This window comes from Schistocerca cancellata, chromosome 5, assembly GCF_023864275.1.
Source record: "Schistocerca cancellata isolate TAMUIC-IGC-003103 chromosome 5, iqSchCanc2.1, whole genome shotgun sequence".
NCBI classification, from domain to species: domain Eukaryota; kingdom Metazoa; phylum Arthropoda; class Insecta; order Orthoptera; family Acrididae; genus Schistocerca; species Schistocerca cancellata.
Genome location: NC_064630.1, coordinates 173,968,000 through 173,990,803, shown reverse-complemented (window position 1 = coordinate 173,990,803; position 22,804 = coordinate 173,968,000). Strand labels below are relative to the sequence as shown.

The 22,804-nt window shown below is 43.5% G+C and overlaps 1 protein-coding gene across 7 annotated transcripts in view; it reads right to left on the bottom strand.

Moving 5' to 3' along the window:
* LOC126189035 (protein bric-a-brac 1-like) overlaps positions 1–22,804 on the bottom strand; it is a 1,796,149-nt gene that overhangs the window by 1,581,261 nt on the left and 192,084 nt on the right. For all 7 annotated transcript variants that reach the window (XM_049930881.1, XM_049930880.1, XM_049930879.1 and 4 more), the window contains one exon: positions 11,177–11,230. The gene's annotated coding sequence lies outside the window, so the exon portion shown is untranslated. The remainder of the gene's footprint in view (positions 1–11,176; positions 11,231–22,804) is intronic.

Here is a 22,804-nt window from a genome sequence, read left to right as displayed (position 1 = left end):
TGATCAAAAATGAATAGAGCCGTAGGGAAAATCAATTCCTGTTCGCTCATACGAGAGTGCAATATTATTACGCAGTATCCTTGCACTCATACAATGGCCTGTAGAAGACAAAGTAGATTTTTTTGTGACCTCAGCCTCCTTCCAAATTTGATGCAGCCCGCCACGGGTATCCTCTCCTGTGTCGATCTCTGCATCTCAGAGTAGTCCTTGATTGTTTGTTACATTCGATCTTACCTCTGTCTTCCCCTACAGTTTATGCCCTCTACTACCGCGCGTTAGTACCATGGAGCTTACTCGTTGATGTCGTAATACAGGGTGGTGTAAGTAAAAGTGACCTGGAGAGCAGAGGTCCAGGTTACAGAGAAACACAGCAGAAGAAAGGAATTACAGTACCAACCTGACTGTAGCAGATGTTGAAAGTGACAACCATTCAACTTGTCGTCCTTTTGGGCCCTGGTCAGCAAGTTGCTGAAGGCGAATCGAAGTTGGACTGCTGAAATTGCTGCAATTTCATCCGAAATGTTCTAACGCAGTTCTCGAAGAGGGCTCCCAACGAAAAGTAATCGCACACTGACAGAGAAAGCGACCTGGGCGGCCAGCTAGGGGTGCGCCCAGACTGACTTTGCTAACAATTCTGTCAGGCGTGAGGATTGTGTAAATTTGCCTCAAGGTTCGGCCGGCTGTTGGAGCAGTTGCTCCACCCCGTTGGCAGTAACTGTAGGTCTTCTCCTCCTCCGTTAATGCTACCACAAATTATTTCAAAATAAAGAAATAAAGAATCAATCCGTGTAACGCGCCGAAGTCAGCGTCTGATGAAAAAAATATGGAACCAATAATACAGCGTGCAGACACTGCGCACCGAACTCCAACGTTCAGGTCATGCAATGGCGTTCCGCGGAAGTTATGCGGATCCTCCGCTGCCCAAAACCTGTGATTCTGTCAGTTGACATAACCACTCAGGTAAAACCAGGATTCATCAGACACAAAGAATAAATCCATGTCCAAGCCATTCATTATTATCTTAGTAAACAGCCACTCACAAAACTGGAGTCGCTGAGGAGTATCTGCTGGTTTCGATGCGTGAACAACAGACACTTAGTAGGGATTCATATGCAGGTCCAGATTGAGTGTTCGTCCGCATTATCGACGTGATATGGCGGTCTCTTGCGACAGACGTGGGGTTGATGTGGTAGTATTCTGAAGCTTTTCTGGTGAACTGTAAGCACATTTTTTGGTGTGCGAGCACTTTCGGAAATGCTTTTTTACTTGTTCAAAACAGATCGTGTCTGACGCCATTTTTGGACTGAGCGTTGCATGGCACTCTTTGCTTGCACTTTGACACAAACTTCTCAGTAAACAATTAACAACAACGTTGGCACGACTTAGTTGTCACTCACTGCATCACTCTTCGGACTGCTCCGCTCACACCGACACGGCCCGCATTGCTCTCTGAACAGGTGTGGGCCGCGTGGCGGGCGTCCACGTGGTGTGCGTGTCATGGGGTGTGATCATATGCACACATTCACGTCCAATCGTATCCAGTCGTCCGAACCACTTTTGTTTGGTCCACCCTGTACATGCCCCACATCCTGTCCCTTCTCCAACTTACAGGGGAGGCATAAACTTAACGGCTGGCGCTCTCATGTTGTCACCAAGATGCTCGTTAAACTCCGAACGCCGATTTCTCTTAAAAGCATCGTACCAGAAGAGCATATGTTACATCTACATCCACACTACATCATGTGATAGATAAGCAAAATTATGTATGCTTTCCTTGTCAATGTTTTCCACGAAGGCCTATCCGATTCTGTGGAGAACCTCCCAATTTCGTATCTTTTCAGCATCCTTCCGCGACGCCACATCTCTTCTTTTCTGGTTTTCCCAGTCTCGGCAGTCAGAGCCCTTTCACCGAAGCTCTTGCAGACACGTGGTACACCTGTTGCGAGCCGCCTAGATCCGGCCCTCTGGCCGCTGTTGTCGCCAGCGCGCGTCGAGGGGCGGCAGCCAAGCCTGTTAAGTCGCCATCGACTGGCTCGCCCGTGGCGCCCCCACCTCCGCTGCTATCGGATTCTGTGGCCGCCATCCATTGTGGCCACCGACGCTGTCGCCAGCAGCGTCCGGAGGCGGCGCCAGCCAATAACACGGCCGGGATTAGCAAGGCAAACTCGCGACCGCCACCCTCGCCGGCCCCAACACACAATCAGCGCCACTTGTTCTGACAAATTTCCACCAATGTCGATACTGTTGTATATTTGCAAGAAACACTTACGTGACTCGATTTTGTAATTTTTGAGAAAGCTGCTATCTAAATCTTGTGGCCGACTGTCACAACAAATTTGGAGGTTTAACGTTCAATTCTAGGTTTTAACATAGTATTTTCTTTCAGGACCGAACGTGAAGTCCATCTCTGGCTATGTTTTCAGTATGTGACAATTTCAAGTCGCAGCACGATTTGCATTAGTTGATGATACAGGGCTTCTTATTCTATCAGTTATTGCGGCAACGTCATACGGTAAATGTCCACTTGAGTGTATCAATTTTAAGTTTTGTGTAACAAAGACAATGTTTATAAGAATGACAATTTTCTTGAAAACTAGAAATGTATGTATTTGTTTGTTTTTTTATGTTTCATGAGAGGCAGCCGAAGGGATCTTCAGCCTTGCCGGAATTGCTGACGTCTCCGGGCGTTGATTTCACAGAGTAAAGGCCGCGCGCAAGAAGAAAACGCCGGAAGCTTCACTTAGGTGCTACGGCCAATGTTATTTAAACAATGTAAAATTTATTTCAAAACGAAAAAAGAAATGATGTATGTTCAGTTATCATTGAGACCTGTATCAGTCAAGTACGCTGATAGCGACGCTTGCTGACACATGTGTGAAAAACTACTGAAGTGGCAGTAATCCGTATTAATCTTACGAAATAAAACAAGAATTGCGTCATCTGAAAAGAAGGTAAAAGTGTTTCTGGGATTTATTGTTTTGGAAAATACTGAATCCAATGTATTTGCACTGAGACGGTTTTGAAGATCTGGATAAGACTGATTCTTTTATGAACTGAAATTTAAATTCTATTACGAGGTCACGGGGAAAGCGCTATTTAATCTCAGACTAGGGAAATCACGAAAAAAATCTGAGATAGTGAAACAGTCTACATTAAAACTGAGTGCAAGTCCAAATGTGGAATAGCTGTTTATTATTATGTTTTCACTGCATGACGCGCGGCTTAATACCCTGGAGGTATTTCTTCAGGTCACATAAAACCAATACTTCATGTGCCACGAATTCCAAGGTACAAGTGCGCGTGAAAACATGTCACTCCTCGGTAAAGCCTTGGATAAAACGGCAGATGGGCGTCCGATCCGAACCATGCGTGATCAATAATACATCTCCAAAACAAAGTAGAAAGACGAGCACGACAGCACATGACAATCCACGTATGATAGGATAAAACCAACAGGAGAAACAAGGGGTCAAAAGAAACACAATGCTTGGGAGTTGTCAACGTACTAAAGTACACTCACGTTCAGAATAAGCAGAACGCCTAGAGATCGGACGTCCATATTTACAGGACATGTTCATTAGTATGTTCTGCATAAATGATTAGCATTTCAGTCACTTCGGTTCAGCATATGTCTTGTTGCCTAGTACGCACACAGTCCGTCATGGGCCCTGATAACTTGTTCCATTCGTTATGGCATCGATGCGTATAAAACGCGAATGACGTCCTATGGTGTAGCCAGCCATGCTGCATTCACCTGCTTCCAAAGTTCAAAGTTCATCTATAGTGGTTGGCATTGGGTCACAGCGCTACACCCGTCGTTTCACCATATCCCACACATTTTCGTGGTGACTGGCCTGGTGATCTGACGGGCCAGGGCAAAAGGCTGACATCCTGTGGCACCAAGAAGGTACGTATTCGTGCATCAACATGTGGTCGTCACTATCTTGCTGAAAAATGGTGTTCAGGGAATTGCCATAAAGCGTATGTCTAGGGGTCGCAGGATGCCATTCACGTAGGTAACACTGGTCAGTGGCCTGGGCAGTCACCAACTGCGATTTGCAGTTGTACCCCATAGCACGACGCACCATAAGGCCTTGAGTTGGCGCTGTATGTCTCGGGCGAATGAAGTCACTGTTATGCCTCTCGCCCTGTCTGCGGCGAACCAATATACAGCCATCATTTTCAAACAAACAGAAGTTCGATTCGTCCGAAAACACTATCTGATGCCTTTTGTGTCCCCAGTGACGTCGTTCCACACACCACTGCCGTCTAGCAAGTTTATGTGCATTCGTCAAAGGTAGGTGGTACCCCATTGGTAATGCTCGAATCCAACAAGGTGTTGGCCCACCCTTAGCCTTCATTATAGCTTCCACTCCCGCAGGCAGTCGTTCAATAAGGTGCTGGAAGGTTTGTTGGGGAACGGCAGCCCGTTCTTCACGGAGTGCTGCACTGAGGAGAGATACTGATGTCGGTCGGTGTGGCCTGGCACGAAGTCGGCGTTCCGAAACATCCCAAAGGTGTTCTGTAGGATTCAGGTCAGGACTCTGTGCAGGCCAGTCCATTACAGGCATGCATTACGAACAAGTGCTCGATCGTGTTGAAAGATGCAATCGCCATCCCCGAATTGCTCTTCAACAGTGGGAAGCAAGAAGGTGCTTAAAATATTAATGTAGGCCTGTATTGTGATAGTGCCTAGCAAAACAACAAGGGGTGCAAGCCCCCTCCATGAAATACACGACCACCCCATAACACTACCGCCTCCGAATTTTATTGTGGGCACTACACACGCTGGCAGATGACGTTCACCGGGCATTCGCCATACCTACACTCTGCCATCGGATCGCCACATTGTGTTTCGTATTCGTCACCCCACACAACGATTTTTCACTGTTCAATCGTCCAATGTTTATGCTCCTTACACCAAGCGAGGCGTCGTTTGGCATTTACCGGCGTGATGTGTGGCTTATAAACAGCCGCTCGACCATGAGATACAAATTTTCTCACCTCCCGCCTAACTGTTATACTACGAGTACATGCAGATGATCCTGACACAGTTTGCAATTCCTGTGTGATGGTCTGGATAGATGTCTGGGTATTACACTTTACGACCCTCTTCAACTGTCGGCGGTATCTGTCGGTCAACAGACGAGGTCGGCCTGTACTCTTTTGTGCTGTACGTGTCCTTTCACGTTTCCACTTCACTATCACATCGGGAACAGTGGACCTAGGGATGTTTAGGAGTGTGGGAATCTCGCGTACAAACGTATGACACACGCACCATTCTGCTCTCGCACGATGTCTAATGACTACTGAGGTTGTTGATATGGAATACCTGGCAATAAGTGGCAGCACAATGCACCTTATATGAAAAACGTAGGTTTTTGGGGGTGTCCAGATACTTTTGATCACACAGTGTATTTACTGCTGATTAACATATCTAGTACGTTCCTACCGAAGTCAATATCCTCCTTTTGATGGTGGAACTCGAAGTTAAGCTTCAACTCTTCACTGGATATGTTTATTTCATTTACAAGAAACTGAAGATGCTTGTTGTCAAAGTAACACTTAGTCGTAGACAGCTTGGTCATGTTATAACGCCTCCAGGTGTTCGACATCGTTAAGACGCACTCGATACACAATATATGCTCTGCTGACGAGTAACGGCTCCCTTCACCTTATCAAATGTTAAATTGAACTGAATAGATTCGAGGTGATCTGGGTTACGTATGTCAAGTACTGAAAGTCGTTTAATACTTGCACATCATCCGCAAATAACTCGCCTGCTCGCCACTGCACCCAATAGAGGACGCTCCATATGGGGACTACACGCGATTTCGGCACGCATGAGTAAAGAAGTGAAGCGCAAATGAAATCACATTTAAGCTAGAAACGTGCGAGGAATCCATGTGACACTGTTCTCAACAGCATCTTCCGATTACATAACACTGCCAACCTGACAACATATTTTCGGGGCACTAAGATTGTTTTACTTATTCTTTCAACAGCCACATATCTGACAAACTGACAAGTACAAAAAGTGATGGCAATAGCTAGCCACATGAACAAAATAAAAAGAATAAAATGTAAATAATGACTTCCGGCAGCTGTTACGACCCGCCCGGATAGCCGAGCGCGTTAACGCGCCGCTTCCAGGATTCGTGGAGGGGCGTCTGCCCCACAGCGTACCCGAAGAGGACTGGTGAGCCGGCAAGGCCTGAATGTGGGTTTTAGGCTGTTTCCCACATTCCATTAGGTAAATACCGTGCTGGTGCCCGCGTCTCGCGTCACATATATACTGCACAAACTTTCAGCTGGTGCCCGCGTCTAGCCTCAGGTACGTGTTACGCAAACATTCAGAAAATCCTCTCACAGTTTACATAAGATTTACTCTAGAAGCTGATAGAATCCGTTCAGGGAGAAGTGGTGGATATATCGTCTCTTTCTCCTTTAATTATGTGTCATTAATTTTCCATATGGGTGTTCGCACGAAAGGCTAGTTTTATATGTTGGTAGCAATGACAGGCGCTAAATAGGTAAAAACAGAGTACATTAGTTCGTCTCGGAAGTTCGCTTCCCAACACAAATACGCCCAGCATATACCACCCAAGTAGCCCGTTAAAAAATCGATCAATATTGCTCAGACAAATAAATTCTACGAAGAGAGACGATACAACCACCTATGTAGCTATACTGTAGCAACGGCCGTAATGATATCCTGTTCTTGCCCGATTTTAACGTTGAAACGCCTTGAAGTATTTCAACAGAAATTATTTTCACTTTTTAATGAAATATGTTATTCCACGTTGTTGAGAAAAAATATATTAGTCCCACAGCTTTGAAACGTATTCTCACCTAAATTCAGATTGTAATCAGTCTGACGTTAATGTAATGACCTTCAAACATTACACAAAACTTACTGAAACTATTTCCTACGCTTATCTTGTCGGGTGAAGCCTGTAAACAATTAATGTTTCCAATTTCAACGTAATGGCTGCCTGTGCGCCAAGACGACAAACGAAAAGCAGATGGCGAAAAGCATCTCCCTACCAGATCCTTATATTATTATTTTCTTTATTATTTCACATGAACGGAAATGAAATGAATGAATACATAATTACGTTTAATAAATATACTGTGAAAAGACACGTATTTTGACCTCTGTAAGAAAATACGTAAGAGCTTTCCCCTTCCAGAACAAGGTAAATGTATTCTTCTTCAATAGCAGAGACACTTCTCATTATCAAGCACTTTCTAGAATATAGCTTCTTTGGATTATTACAACACAAAGATAACATATAATTACACTTATTTTTCCAAATACAATATGAACTAAATTTCATTGTTCTTTCTCTTTCTGCAGTCTCACGTTTATTTATGACTGTGGATAGTCGATGTTTTTATAGCTAACAACAGTTTTTTTTTTTATCTTTCGTTCTCACACTTTTTTCATGGGACAAACTTTTGACAGAATTTTACCAGGTGGCGGTAGGTGGAGTCAGGAAGGGTATCCGGTCACCAACGTTGGCAAAATCCATATGACAATGCCGACTCCGGAGAGAAAGAGCAAAATGCGAGGAGGACGAGAAAAACTACCTGCTGCTGAAAGAATTCAAGATCCACAAAAGCCTCTGTATTTTACAATACGACGACCAAGGTAACACGTAGTTTTCTACTACTTGTCAAAGTATCCTTAACACAGTCACATACAGATTGTTTTGAGGAGGCGATGATTCATAGTTTCTTGAAAATTGTGATTAGGCATAATAACTGTATGTCATTTCTTCATAAAAGCTACCAGTTCGGGTAAACAGCAGACCATCCTCGGGCATTAAATACAGATTACGAGTCCTAACATTATCATTTTTATTTGGATCACCGCTACTTGTGAACGCTATCAAAATTACAGAATTCAGGGAAGTACTCAATTTATACGTACAGCCTTGTTCTTCGCGTTGGCAAACGCACTTCCTGATGTAGAAATAATGTAACACTGCATTCTATGATTTTAGTCCAGTTAATGGCTAACGGAGATGAAGATGTAAATCATCGCGTTTGGTCGCATGTTCTGTAATTAATGTTGTTCTTAACGCCAGAGTATGGTCCGTTGTTTGACTGAAACTGGTAATGCTAATAGAGATGTGACACGTAGCTCTAGCGCCAAACCATGATTTTTTTTCAGAAAAACTTCAAACATACGGTTGGATATCTTGTCAGCATGTATTTTTTCCTACTACGTGTATGAGATGATAATGTTCTGTAACCGTTCCCTACACCTGCACGCTCCACGACTGCCAAAGCGGAAATGATTAAATCAAGGTGCTTAAAGTGCGAAGCTCATCAGGAGACGCGTGGAGGCTCTTGGCAGGTTAGTTCTTGTTTTGGAGGTGTAGCCTCGTGAAAGCTCGCCGGAAGCCCGTGGCCACTGCGTGTGCGGCGTTTGTTGTCCGTCACCTGGCGCGACCTCTCCAGGACGCAGCGCGCGCGGCTGGCCATCCGACCGCGTAATCACATTCTCTTAAGCATGAATTAGGACTGAAATTTGCAATTCTTCACGTGCCAGCGCGTCACTATTTTTTTTATTTCTACAAACAGCGTGTTGTGTTTGTCCGAGCCCGCTCTTCGTACAAGCAGTACGGTGTTGGTCTTCAGCGGAAACTGCGAATTTCGGAGCAAATTCTCCCCAATGAAAATGTCACTAGCTCGCGAGCTCAAAATAAAGCTAATATTAATCTTTCATCAAGCGGCCGCGAGGCGCTGCACCTTCTGCACGCGTGTAATTCCATTACGAGCGCGAGCCGCAAAAACGCAGATGCGCCGCTGGATCAATATTTTGTTTCCGGCGCGAGGAGCCAGTTAAGAACTAATGCGGTTATAAACGGTAGCATTAACATACAATTTTCGATATCGACTAACGATCTTAACAAATTATAACACCTATCGGCGCTTGCTGCGTGAATATTTCAGCCGCTTGGTGCTACGAATCGTCTCTACAATAAATTAATTAGTTCCGGGGGTTTAATCGCGATTGTGTTAATCGCATTTATTGGATATTCGATGGCAAATCCCTCAACAGCAATAACACGCGCCGAAAGATAAAATACGACTGTCGTGTTATCAGCAACGTTAATGAAATTTACTATTCGATTTATAGACGCGCCTTAGAGTTGCTGTGTGTAATTCTCAGGAGTTATTATTGTGTGCAGCAACGCTTTCGGCCCTCCCCCCCCCCCATCCCACCCCCACAAAAAAAACTTCCGTACCTCAATTTACGACTGAGCATCGTTGCCTCCTGCAGTTCGTCCAACGGGCGTACACATTTATCGCGCGGTACCTGCCAAATTATTTACGCAGATACGAATAGATTCTCGGGCGGATAAATGTTTGCAGCCGGCAACATGTTTCAATATTTCACAGAATGAGAAGGCACGTGCAACATGACGATACGATTATTTTTTACGATTAAAACAAATATCGATTTGGCGATGAAGCGCTGTTCACACGGGCAGTGGGATTTGGCGCCAATCCCTCGTTTGTAATAAGAATTCTGTGTTAACAACGACGTAGCCGTTACGAACCGAGCTGTGTAATAAAATGACATCTGGCCGGACATACAGCCGTGATTAAACGGCCAAGAGCGCGACATGCCGCTACCGCGTTAACAGATGGACTGCTTCTGACGATCGCTCGCATTAGAGGCAACAACAGCAGACTCCTGATTTACCTCGTGACTGCAAACCAGGAAAACGAACAGTAACTGCAACAGGTGCCTTTTTTCAGAAGTACTGTGGTTTAAAATTCACAGAGATTTCCTAGCGGTAAGTCTTGTGCACTAGTGGAAGTGTGTTGGTTTTCTGTGAATCGGATTGTGCAGGCCAGCCATGGGAGTAACAATAGCTCAAAGAATGCGAGCCATCCTACAGTGGACCTCTGGATTCGTAATCTAGCAACCATAAGTCCGCACAAGTGCATTTCTGGAGCCGGCCGCTGGTGGCCGAGCGGTTGTAGGCGCTTCAGTCTGGAACCGCGCGATCGCTACGGTCGCAGGTTCGAATCCTGCCTCGGGCATGGATGTGTATGATGTCCTTAGGTTAGTTAGGTTTAATTAGTTCTCAGTTCTAGGGGACTGATGACCTGAGATGTGAAGTCCCATAGTGCTCAGAGCCATTTTTGAACATTCCTGGAATCTTACAACACTTTGACCATTGAAGGTGCCTTGTACTCGTACCGCAGCTATGCAACCTATGTATACTATCAAACAACAGAGTCGCAGTATCAATTAAATCGTGGACTGAGATGAAAGCAACATTGTCTCACTAGACAACACCATAATGGAGATGGTGACTCTTGCCTTCCTCTGACACCTGTACCAAAAGAGTATAGGATCAAGGGCAAGCAGTTTCCGGAATACATGACTGTTGACACTTTTTATAAACTGGTGTCGGTGCAATGGGAAGGACACTGTAGGCTTGTTGTTAGAACAGGCCCCACTGCCCAAAATGAGAAACTGTTCACTTTAGTCTCTATGGGTGTCCCATTCCTCTGGAGCTTCACTGCTGCGGACTTTAACGAGTGTCTATAGGCGAAGTGTGAACGGATGTCCTGTTCTCTTCATGCAAAAAGTACATGAAACGGAACGACGACGTTGCGATACACATAATTATATTAAAAGAAATTAAATTGTGATCTCAGATTCCCATTTCATTTACTGGTGCATCGTATTTCCATTACGGTAAGCATACTCAATGCTTTCAGAAACGATGAACCAATAACAGTTATCTGAGATCACAGCTGACTTTCTTTTGGTTTCACTAGACAATTATTCGAAGGTCATCTGAGTATAACATAATATATATTTCAGAATTGTCTTAAAAACATGTTCCTTATCATTTCACTCGCACGAACGTTGTCTGCATTCTTCCAAATTTCGTAAATTTAACTAAATTATTTAAGCAGACTTCTACAGAGAAACGTATTCACATTCCCCTTTTGAGGTCGGGACCTACAGTAGCAAAATCACATGTAACAGTCTAAGTATCACCAACACACGATGAGCCGCACTGGGTGGAAACTGTTTACAACCCGAAAACTAACTCACTGGTGTTTCATTCTGACCATAGGCCCATAATTATTATCAACTTTCAGATAATGAACAAAATTGAGGTTTTATGTTACTTACCATTCACACCACTGTAGAACTTCGTGGAAATGTGTCAGCTTTGTTCTCTCCTACCTGAAACAAGAAATTCAGAACATTAGAAAGAAAAAAAAACAACCTAGAAATAAAAGAAAACACACACACACACACACACACACACACACACACACACACACACACACACACACACACAGAGAGAGAGAGAGAGAGAGAGAGAGAGAGAGAGCTGTCTCTCCTGTCGTTCCCTGCATGCCGCCTGGAGAAAATGCAGCCTGAATACTACTGAGTATTTTCTTTAGTCAGTGTCGCATAGATTTAATGCACTGACAAATTCACTTTCAAAACTCAAGTATGCTACCTCAGGAATACAATAACGCTTATTCACGTACATGTTTCTTCAACCAGAAGTATGGTCTGAGTTCTGCCCACATTTACTAGTCCTGGCCCTACTGAACCTTTTCCTTTGCCTTCCATAACCTCTGAACTGTCTTCCCCAGCCAGTTACAAGGGCAAGAAGCACATACGATCGCTTCTACGGAAAGCACACAGTCGACGGCTGTTTATTGGAAGAATACTGAACAAGAAAGCGCCTATTCACTGGAGTGCAAAACTTAAATGCGAAAGTAAATTTAGCATGACGTGTCGCTGCCAGCTAACTTAGTTCGATGAAACTTGGATCATACACAACAAGAACTGCTACATACACAACAGAAGATAACTGAAAGAAATATGAAAACAGTCGAAAAGAAATGACACTTTTATTCGATGACAATAATTTCACTGAAGTCACCGCCACTCATGATGGTCCCCTGGACATTACAAAGGCGGGACATGGTTCTTAACAGGATGTGAGACCACCACGGACAGCGGCAGACGCTCTGCTACATGCTCCCATGCTGGACACAAATTCGGTAAGCAATCCTTGTAGTAGGGCTTTCCATTCCTCCACCAACGCGGTCGATAACGGCAGGATAGTCTTTGCTCGTACGACACACTCTTGAATAGTGCGTGAGTGTTTGGGTTAAGCGTAAACGTCGAAGCAATTTAGAGGAGTGCTGCTAGATTTGTTACCGGTCGATTGAAGAATCATGAGAGCCTTACGGTAATGCTGAATCCTCGAGATTCATATTTCCACAAACGGAGGCAGATGGTCTTTGACGAAACGTTATGTACAGAGGCAAATTCAGACAATCATTTTTCCCTCGTTCAATTTGCGGTAGAACAGGAGGGAGAATGACTTGCTAAGATACAAAGTGACTTAAGCCACGCAATGTGACCTGCGCAGTATGTACCCTTAAAAGTAAATTTTAGCGTAAGCTCGTAACCACGAAGCTTAGCATATCCGACATTCACAATACACATCAGAATTGAATTAGAAAAATAAAAAAGAAACGATAAGTGACGGGAGAATTACAGAATGACCGACGACTGAATCGAGAACTTTAGGATTCGTAGTGAGACACTTACCCACTGGAACTGATCTATAATAAACAATTTGCCTACACAAGCAGCTTTCTTTCTATTGAATGTATGCTGGATTACTGTTTTGTTTGCTGCTGTATCGATGCCCTACTGCAGAAATCCGAAAAAAACGTAACAGGTTCCACTAGAAGGTAAGATGGCGACAGTCTTCCGTCTGTTTTCAGAACTTGTAACTTAACGACGCATGCAGCAAGATGGCCTGGACAACCTAAAATAAAAACGAAAAAATCCAAGGAAAAAGAAAACTAATCAACGGGAATGCGACGCCATCAGTCGTGGCGCAGTCCGATAGCGGCGCTTTCACAAATATCAGATTTGCGCACGGAGCGGTGGCGCATGACGCAACAACCCCGGTAATTAATGCCGCGGAAAGATGCCAGCTCGGAATGCCAGCTTTGAATAATATTTGTCTCCACAGAATAGCGAGGCGCGATCGATGGTTGTATTGTGCGCCTACATTCGACGAGCTGATTCAATCTCGCCTTAATATATGTATCTATTTGTAATCCAGCTTGCGCGGTTCTATCAGGTACGGGGAGAGAGAGAGAGAGAGAGAGAGAGAGAGAGAGAGAGAGAGAGAGAGAGAGGGGGGGGGGGGGGATGGTAGTGGGAGGGAGTGTAGGACTGCTTCCATTGTGTGTCCAGCTGATGCGATGTGCGGTCGGCCATCGTTCGCGTCCGAATACAAACTTTCCCATATTGCTAGTTGCTTCCCAAAATCAACATTACCATCTAGTGTTAAGATAGGCATCCATCTCGTATCCTGAAGTACTCATACGAACTTTAATAAGGCTATAAAAACCTGAATTTTATCTGCTTCTCGCTGCGTTTTCCTGCGCACGTACAGTTTTATCGTTAACTACTGGGCGCCAGTGGCTGTCATTCTCCGACACTGCTGTCTAAAACAGCTTCTGCCTGGAAACTGATGGTGTAAATCGCATTTACCTGAAGACTGCATATGTAGTAATCGACTCTGACAAAAATTAATTGTTATGTATTTATTTTATTCAGCGTATGACCGACACGGTATAACCAAGTACTCAAAACAACACGAGTAAATTATAAACGTAAGATGCGAAGATGGGTTGCAGCTATCTACTCAGGCCATATGTTGATAGGAAGAACTCCATTGCGTCACAAAGGTCTGTTCTCGGCTGACATACTTCGACAAGATGATAGTCGCAGTGTGGTGCTGGATTTTTACCCACTTGTGTAGATTTTCTGCACAAGTAGTGTACTATGTGATGTCTTTTTAAACTTTTCCATATCTAACGAGGACGCTCAAAATCACTGGGCATTTCTGAGGGATGAATTAGATCACGTAGATACACGGAACTTTCCCATTCCACAACACCAACCATTTGCAACTGAGACTGAAGCTGTCGCCAACGAGCTGTTGAACAAGAGGCCAGGGTGGGTTTCGAGATCGTGGACGATTTCTTGCCAGTCGTGTTATACTCTGATGGAAAGGCATTTCAGGATTGTTCATGATTTTCTTGTATTCCTTTGTGAGTGCTTAATGTTTGCTTAGAGGGTATGGAGCTATGTGGCTGAATGTTGACAGCCAATACAGTAGAGTAGACTTAATGCACCCAGTAACCATCCTCAAATGGTTCAAATGGCTCTGAGCACTATGGGACTCTACATCTGAGGTCATCAGTCCCCTAGAACTTAGAACTACTTAAACCTAACTAACCTAAGGACATCACACACATCGATGCCCGAGGCAGGATTCGAACCTGCGACCGTAGCGGTCGCTCGGTTCCAGACTGTAGCGCCTAGAACCGCACGGCCACTCCGGCCGGCTAACCATCCTCACTCCCATACGTAATGGGAAGTCTATAATTTTAGACTCAGCACTGTCAACAAGACTGTTGCGCAGTAGGTGGATACGGAGTATACCAGGCTTAGTGCTGAAGTTCGTCGCGTGATTGAGCACTGCATTATTAACACTTTGCCGTCCGCACGTCTCGTACAAATACGTAAATAAATACAAAATTTGTTTGCTTCATATATTTGTATATTTGCATTGTCTTTGGTACTTAGTATTTCTCTTTCATATGATATCCAGCAAAACAGTCTCCAAGATATAACGCAACTCCACAAGACTTGCACATTAACTCTGTTGTTGTTCTTCTTTGTTTTTGGAACATACACAGCAGTTTCTTCGTTTTCGTTTATTCTTTTCGGAAATAAGTATTAGTTGGTGTTGCTTTATGTGACCGGAATGTCTGTCAAACGGATCATGATGAAACGTACGCGATGTAGTGGCAGCCTCCAAGTTTTGATCAGAAGCAGGTACATGATATTTTATCCACGAATCAGAAACTTTCAATAAAAAATCGTGAAGTCGGAGTCTTTTGCGTTCTGTATTGAAATATTGACATTTACAGAACGCATTAAATAATGCGCAATTGAAGAGGTACATGCATACCTTTTTTGACCATTTTATAGTTTTTCTGTGTATAGGGTAAAACTCAAATACTGATATGACCCATCCACTCCTTTCAGGTATTTGTTGCAGTCTAATACAATTTCAGTTTTTTTTTAAATTTTGTAATTGGTTTCTCTATTTTTCTTTGAGTGTCGGTCAAAGTGGCATTATGTACTGTAGAGATCATTCGTATCGTTTTAGTTTCTGAAGCTCTCCATACCTGTGCGAGTACTTCACCTTTCCGTTGACGACAAGCTTCAAACACATTGACTTTTGCGCGCATTAATTTTTCCGGAAATCCTCTATTTTGCCTTATCGTTCCACAAACTCGAATTTTCTTCTTAAGTAACTTCTCTGCAAGTTCCTCACTGTTCTAATAATTATCCATGTAGAGGTGATGCCACTTTCCGTATAAAGATGTCAATAGTTCCATCACTGTTTTGCTAAAGGCTGTCAAGCGCCGGAATATATCTTGAATGAGGAAATGTATCCCGTACTCGAATCACACAGCATCCGAATGAGTATGCAATATTTCGTGATTTTCGACGGATTGTAAACTTTAAAATTTAACCGTCCCCGGCACGGTATCATTCCTTCATCAATTAACAATTAAGATGTTTTGACTGAAAGTTTCTTTAATCTTTTTGGAAAAATGATCAATTACGAATTGCACTTTGAAAATCTGGTCGGCATTATCCAGTTGTTGTCGGAAAAATGTGAAAATGATAATATTTCTCTGAATCGATAGCGGGGCATAGTTTTGCGAGATATCGGCGTGTGTGTCAATGGATTCGTTGACAAATAATCATATATCCTTGCTTTTTTTACAATTCCCATAAGGATAGCAAGCCCAAACCATTTTCTAAGTTCCGGTCCCGTACCGTCGACAAATTAGGCATTTTTGCTATCCAGTTTGGTTCTCTTGCAATTTTGATTGTAGTACTTGTTGGTTTCGTTGCTAATATATTCAAATAGATCGTTCCCAGTATATAATTCTACAATATCCTCGACGCTCTGTGTATCTTCGAGAAATATCTTTGGACCCGGAGATCCTTCAAATTTATTATTGGTCCTCGGTAAATCAAAGTCTGATCACTGTGCACTGTCTTCTTCGTCTGATTCATCCGAATCAGTTGGCAACCGTAGCGTTCGCCGAATTCTTCTTGGAAGTATTTCACTATCTTCCGACGATTCTGTTTCACTTTCAGTTTTTTGATAACCAATATCTTCTTCCTAATCGGCCAAGTCGTCCGGAACGTCAGATAAGACGCCCGCGCATTCATCGTAAATAATCATATCGTCTCTTTCGTCTGCCACGATGAAAGGGCACAAATACTTATAAAAACAAAACAAAATTATTGATGTGTTTAACTTACTGTTGCCTAAACAAAACACCAACAGAATGCAAAAGATACTAAAGTGCTATCGCCGGCCACTGCGCGGTACTATGCTCACGACACCACTGTGGTGTCGCCGGACGGCAGTGTTAAGAGAGTGAGTTTCAGTTGACAAATGGCATCCCTTTTAAATGCCCGAGCTGTCGCCTATAAACTTCATTGGTTGACATTCTTCAACAAGTAAAGCCTATTTGAAAACTGTTGTAAGAATATAAATTACGTAAGATTTTTTAGCGAAGGGAAGGAAGCGTCTGTCGTCTCAGCACGAGCTTAGCAGCGGAACGATGGGAAGAAATTTGCATTGGTCATGTTGAAGGACTTACTCTGCTGTAAGCTTTAGGTTGTTCACAAAAATCAAGAACTATCTAAATCAGGGTAGCCAGAAGTGAAACTTACCTCTGGCGAAAGCGTGTCTAGTATCTTCACTCCTGAGGCATTTCATTTGGTGCTACTCTTAGTTGAAATTATATCAGGATTTCAATTTACTTAATCCGAAATAGTTACTAAGTCGCATTTTACCCAGGGAACTACTACATCAGATCAGTCATCACAAGCGTTGTTGCTACCCTCTCAATCCATCATTCTGAACACGCACCTGAAATGGTCTGTCTACTTTGCCCGTAGTTCAGTGGGATCACCGAACACACACTTGCCCGTTGTTAGTGTTCAATGATCTTGGCTGTCCATATTTCCTCATTTGACTGCACCTGCCGTTTTTCTTCATTTTTCCGCTTGGTTCTGGGGAAGTATACACCTGCTGATATTTCGTTTTCAACGTATCGACGTTAAAAATTTTACGAGCCTGTTGAATACCATAAGAAAGCACTAACCGTCGTGCAGTGGCTTTAGCGCAACCAGCAAAGGCAGTCGACAAGTAATCTCCCCGTACTGTGTTCCAGGCTGGTCTTTATTTTTTTTTTTCGCCCACCAAACACTTTTATCGCTACGACGACTCATTTTCCTTCAGGGATAAATAAATAATTATTATGCCTCTGCTGAGCGATCTTTTGGCAGTGACGTCGACATGCTGTACTTGTCCAAAAAAGCTGGCGGCAGAGAACACTTGCAAGTGAGGATGACAATGGAAGAAGACAAGCACGCACTGGCAGTCGTGAAGAAGACAGTAAAGAATCAGCTCCGATTGAAGTGAACAACAGAAAGCTTCTCCAGGTACAACGAACCAAATATCAGTACCGGAAAGCTGGGCTCCAATGGCAAAGTGACAGCCTGCACAATAAAGCACTGTGTGGGTAGATTTTTGACAATGTTAAAGACGAAGTAGATAAAGAAAAGACTTGTTTTGCATGACCAACGGAAGCCTAAAGAAGGAAACTGTAGCACTGATTTCTGCTGCATAGAAACAAGCCACCAGAAGTAAAGTTGTCAATCAAGAAAGCAGAAGACCCAAAGAGTAGACTCCAGAAAGAAATTGATGAAACAGTTGACCATATCTTGAGGTGTTGCAAAAAGATTGCTCAGACTAATCAGAAGCAGAGGCACAGTGGTGCAGCATCAATTATCCCCTGGAACGTATCGCAGTTACCATATGACGGTGGCAAGGAACTGGTGGGATCACAAGCCAGAAATACTTGTCGAAAACGAACATTCAACATTACAATGAGATTTCCGACATCAGATGGATCGATAGATGGAACGCAATATATCGGACATTACAACTGTGGAGCTAATGAAACTATGGATCATTTACATTGCCATTCTATTATCATTATTCATTGGTTTCAATCCCTCGCTACACTTGAAACTGGGAACGAGAAAAGAGAACTGGCGGCTCCAGGGTTTCTCTGGCTTCCAGGGAACAACATCGTCGTCGGTTGACGATTCTTTCGTATAATTTACAAACACCATTCGTTAGAGGGGTTGGTCGATAATTAGTCAAAATTGGAGGGTCTTTTCCCGGTCTCAGGATAGGAATAATAATAATAATAATAATAATAATAATAATAATAATAATGCGTCATTCCTGTTGTCTGCTTTCGAAATTTCTTTGTAGGTGGCTTTTAGAAGAGACTAATGTTGTTCACGTTCAGCTGGTCGCTGCATTGAGAGAGATACAATGATAGGAAAGTGGCCGCTATCGCAGAGATCACCATGGACATAGCACTGGATCAAGAATAAGATGCCAAGGCTGCTGACTATAAGATACATGTTCAATGAGCCGTACTGAGACGTGTTGCAGCTCCATAGTTATAAGCAAAGTTCCAATTCTGAATTTGATTGTTCTATTACTTGGTCCCTGCTAGATACGGTTTCAATGCCCCATAGAGGATTGTGGACACTGGGAGCAAGAGTGGAGGCAGCTGTTCTACCAGCTCCCCCAGTTCGTGATGCGGTATAAATTTCTCTGGGGGGTAGACAGACATTACATACTCTTACCTCAACTGACAAGTAGACACGAACAGTCACAATTTGTAACACTCCTCCAGACGCCCCCTAATATTAACGGGATTTTTATAACAGAATTTGAAATTTTTAATATATGGAAATTGGGTATCTCAGAACCAAGCCTCCTGAACTGCCATGCAAACTGCAGAGCTGATGGGGCTTCGCCAGGTGGCGATGCCATTAGAGTCCCACCGAAAGAACGTCAAAATGAGATCTGAGAAAGCAGCGAAGGGAAACTGAAGTACGATGCTGCTGAGTTGAGTTCCACCTAAAAGTGTGATTCTTAATCGGTATTCATAAGGTCGACCTCTCTGACGGGTGGGGGGGGGGGGGGGGGGCTGGACCGACTGGAGCAGCAGAATTTGGTTTAACTTCTAATTTTTCCTTCTTTTCTCTGTTTAGTTTCGGTTCGTATGAAAATTTTCGTGGCTTGACTTCTGGTTCAGTCAGCCACTGATTGGTCTTTTTCGTCCTTTGAGTGAGACACATTGGCAGGTTTGGAGCCTAGGGAGCTGATGTCCTCTCAAACAACTGAAAAATAGGCACTTACCTGTGACTAGGGCCAGGAGTTTCTCTAGATGTTGATTTTGATAAAATGTTTGCGAAGTTCGACGTCATATCGAATATAGTGCAAACTTTTTGTTAGCATCTTGGTAAGACAGGCGATCAAATTTTTTTATATCCCTGGTCCTTCTTCTCCCTCCTGAAAACTGAACACGACAGCGAACGAGGGGGAGATTCTGGGCAACTTATATATCTGGGGAACTGTTCACATGTGTCCACACCTCTGCCACCTATAACACCTCACATGAGGAAAAAACTAAGGCTTCACATCACACCCACAAAACATGACTTAACTTACTCAGTAAAACATGCCATTGAAGACTAGGATGAAAGCTGCAGTATCTACACTATTATCCATAGGTCTTCTCTGGATGCAACGAACAAAATGGACTCCACACCGCTCTAGCAGACCATTCTTCATCTGTTTATAGCATTACGTCTACATGGAAGTTGACACCTCGAGTCCTGTTGACATCGTTATGAGGGGAGATGGTAACTGGTTCGTCTCCGATCTTGTCACAAGTCTGAAGTGTCTGCGATCAGTTAGCATTCAAAGTTTTGATGCACAAAGATCCATTTCTCATTTACTTTATTGGAACAACTTCTCTGGACCTATCCTCAATAATTTCAACGTAAAACAGTTGCTCACTGTTGCAAACGATTCTCCGTCAGTTCTGGAGCATATGAAGAACTGAGTAAACTGTCCACCTTCATTTATCCTTGTCTCATTCTCAAGCCAATGCGTAGCCAAAGATGGAAACGCCACGAGGTTGTAAGCCTATGCATTAAAATCTTGGTTTCTATCTGCTGAGAGGGTCGTGTTGATATAGCCACCGGTATGGGTAAGTTTGATCTGTTTCAATGAGGATCTCCCACCCTGATGCCAGACACTGCGATCGAAGGCCGTACCCAGGGCGTCACTTCGCCTCAGCAAAGGCTACCTGGCACAGTCATCGTTGCCCGGAATCATGGTACTCCGCACTGGACAGCCGCCTACTCCTCGAAATACATGGGGAGGTTACAGCACAATGCATCAGCAGAGCGATCCTTGCCTTGTCAGGAGGCTACAACCGTGACTGTACATGACGACGCTCCCACGACGGACTGGATACCACACCGTACGCTCGTATTTTTGGTGCGAACGTACAGTCGCCGTGATAGTTGGTGCAGAAGATCACAGCGGAATATGGATAGATTTTGCACCACGAAAGGTGTCGCTCCAACGGTCTGCACATTGAGAAATTTAATGACGTGGAGGTCAAACCTTAAAAGATAACCAGAAGTGAGTCAGAGAGGCTGTGAAATGCGCTACAAGTGACCAGTGCCATAATAACAACAGAATCCTCAACGTTAAAGTATGGCGGTCAAGGAATAACCGCAGGTCTATTCAAGCCTCCGACACCGCGGGGATGGGGTTGGGGAGGCGGGGGAGGAGGGAGCGCGCGTCGTCATCCTAGATGGCAGCAGCAGAATTCACGGGTAAGAATTTGAAAAACTTGCCAGATACGAGAAGCCGACAAGCTAACTCGGCGACTCTGAATTAAACCAGTGAAAGTGATCCCAGCGGTTGTCAGCACACCGGAAACAATGACAAAAGATATTAGCGGACCCTGAAAACCACTGACATTGATAAAATATCCATCTGCCAACTACAAAAAGCCACATTACTTGAATGTGCACGAATTATCCGCTGATGCATCACGCAGTCCTAGATGCTTGAGAAATGTTCGACTACTCATAAAATGCGAAATACAGTTTAGTGAATTTATTTGCTGTGTTCACTGTTAACAACAGGGACAAAAAGAAGTTCAGAAAAAAAATGATGAACGAAAATTTCACGTATTTCAACAAACAAACGAGTATCAAAACTGTCAACTGACTCACTACCAGCGAGAGTAGAAGGACGTTTTCCTTACCGGATTACAGGTCTCTTCGGACCTGGAACTGTGTAGAAATATTTTGCAGTCAGTTCACAAACTTCGATAAGAGTATACATTTCAACGCTGATCCCAGGGTGAACATTCCGGTGGTATACTCGTCAGAGCGCACGCAGTTCTGGCAAACTGCTACTATCATGCCGCCTTAGTCGGTTGTGCGAACGCCGATGCTCGACTGCGGGCGCTCTCCTACTGTATTCAACAGGCTCATGAAACTTTGAAGCTCGTTTTCTCAAAAACGCCGGTTAAGAGCGTCGTACTATATCAGCATTTGTTACTCTCTTACCTTACACTTTTTTTTAGCAGATTTATCACAAACTTGTTTCATTGTTTTGATTATGTTATATACATTTGACGCGTCTCATGATGTATCCTGCTCTTGTATATCGACTTCACTGCGCGATCTGAGTTTTGACGACATTAATTTTTTTATTAAAAATGTTTATTTACGACTCAAGCTACGTTACTAAGCTCATCAACTTCTATATGGACCTAGACCAATCACAAATTTGTCTTGTTCCGTTAATGGAGTACGGCTAATTTTTAGATTGGCTAGAGCGTAGCTTGAGGCCCCACTTAGCCCGCACCACGTTCGATGACGTAAGCACGTGGCACGTGGTACCCGCATGAAGACACGCGACCTACCGTCTGCTTTAGAATATGGACGACACAGGGCCACATGGCTCGCAAATCGAAGTTACATGAAAAGAAGAAGCTGCATAATTTTATAACATCCTCAACATTTCGTGGTCTTTAGTGGATCAATTTTAATTCGGTATTCATGTGAATGATTTCCCTTTAATTATCGTTTTCCATCAAGACAAGCACGACTTAAGACCCTTACTTAAGACCCTTTTGGCCTCCGGCCAAGCCTCAAAACAATTTATGTTCATGCTGTTTAGTAAAACTGCATGGTATAGTATGGATACCAGAAGACGTAAGATATCTTTGTTAAAATTCTGTGGCGTTTCTGAATCTCCTATTAAAGTGGATCACTTGTAATTAAATCCTGAAACGAAAGATCATTTAAAATTCAAGGATTCAAGAATTTTCAATACTGCTAAAACAGTACAAACATTAAAATTTGTTAAACTGAATTGTCATCATACGCAAATATATAGTGTTCCTTTCAAACCAGCTACACTTTAAACGCCAGGGGGAAAAAAACTACAGTAGATATGATAATGAAATTGCAGCATGTACTAGAGCATCTCAAAGAGTTTATATTACCGCGTCAGACGTGTCAACTATTGCCGCCAGAGCACAGCTAGATCGCATGAGGTGAAACTGGCGACTCCACAGCAGCGCGTGCAAGCCGTAGTGTGGTTTGCAGAAACAAAATCGCCTACTGCTGTGAAAACAATTAAAAAATGGGTTCATCAGTTTCTGGCAACTGAGAGTGTTCTGAAAAACTCTGGCGGTGCACATCGTA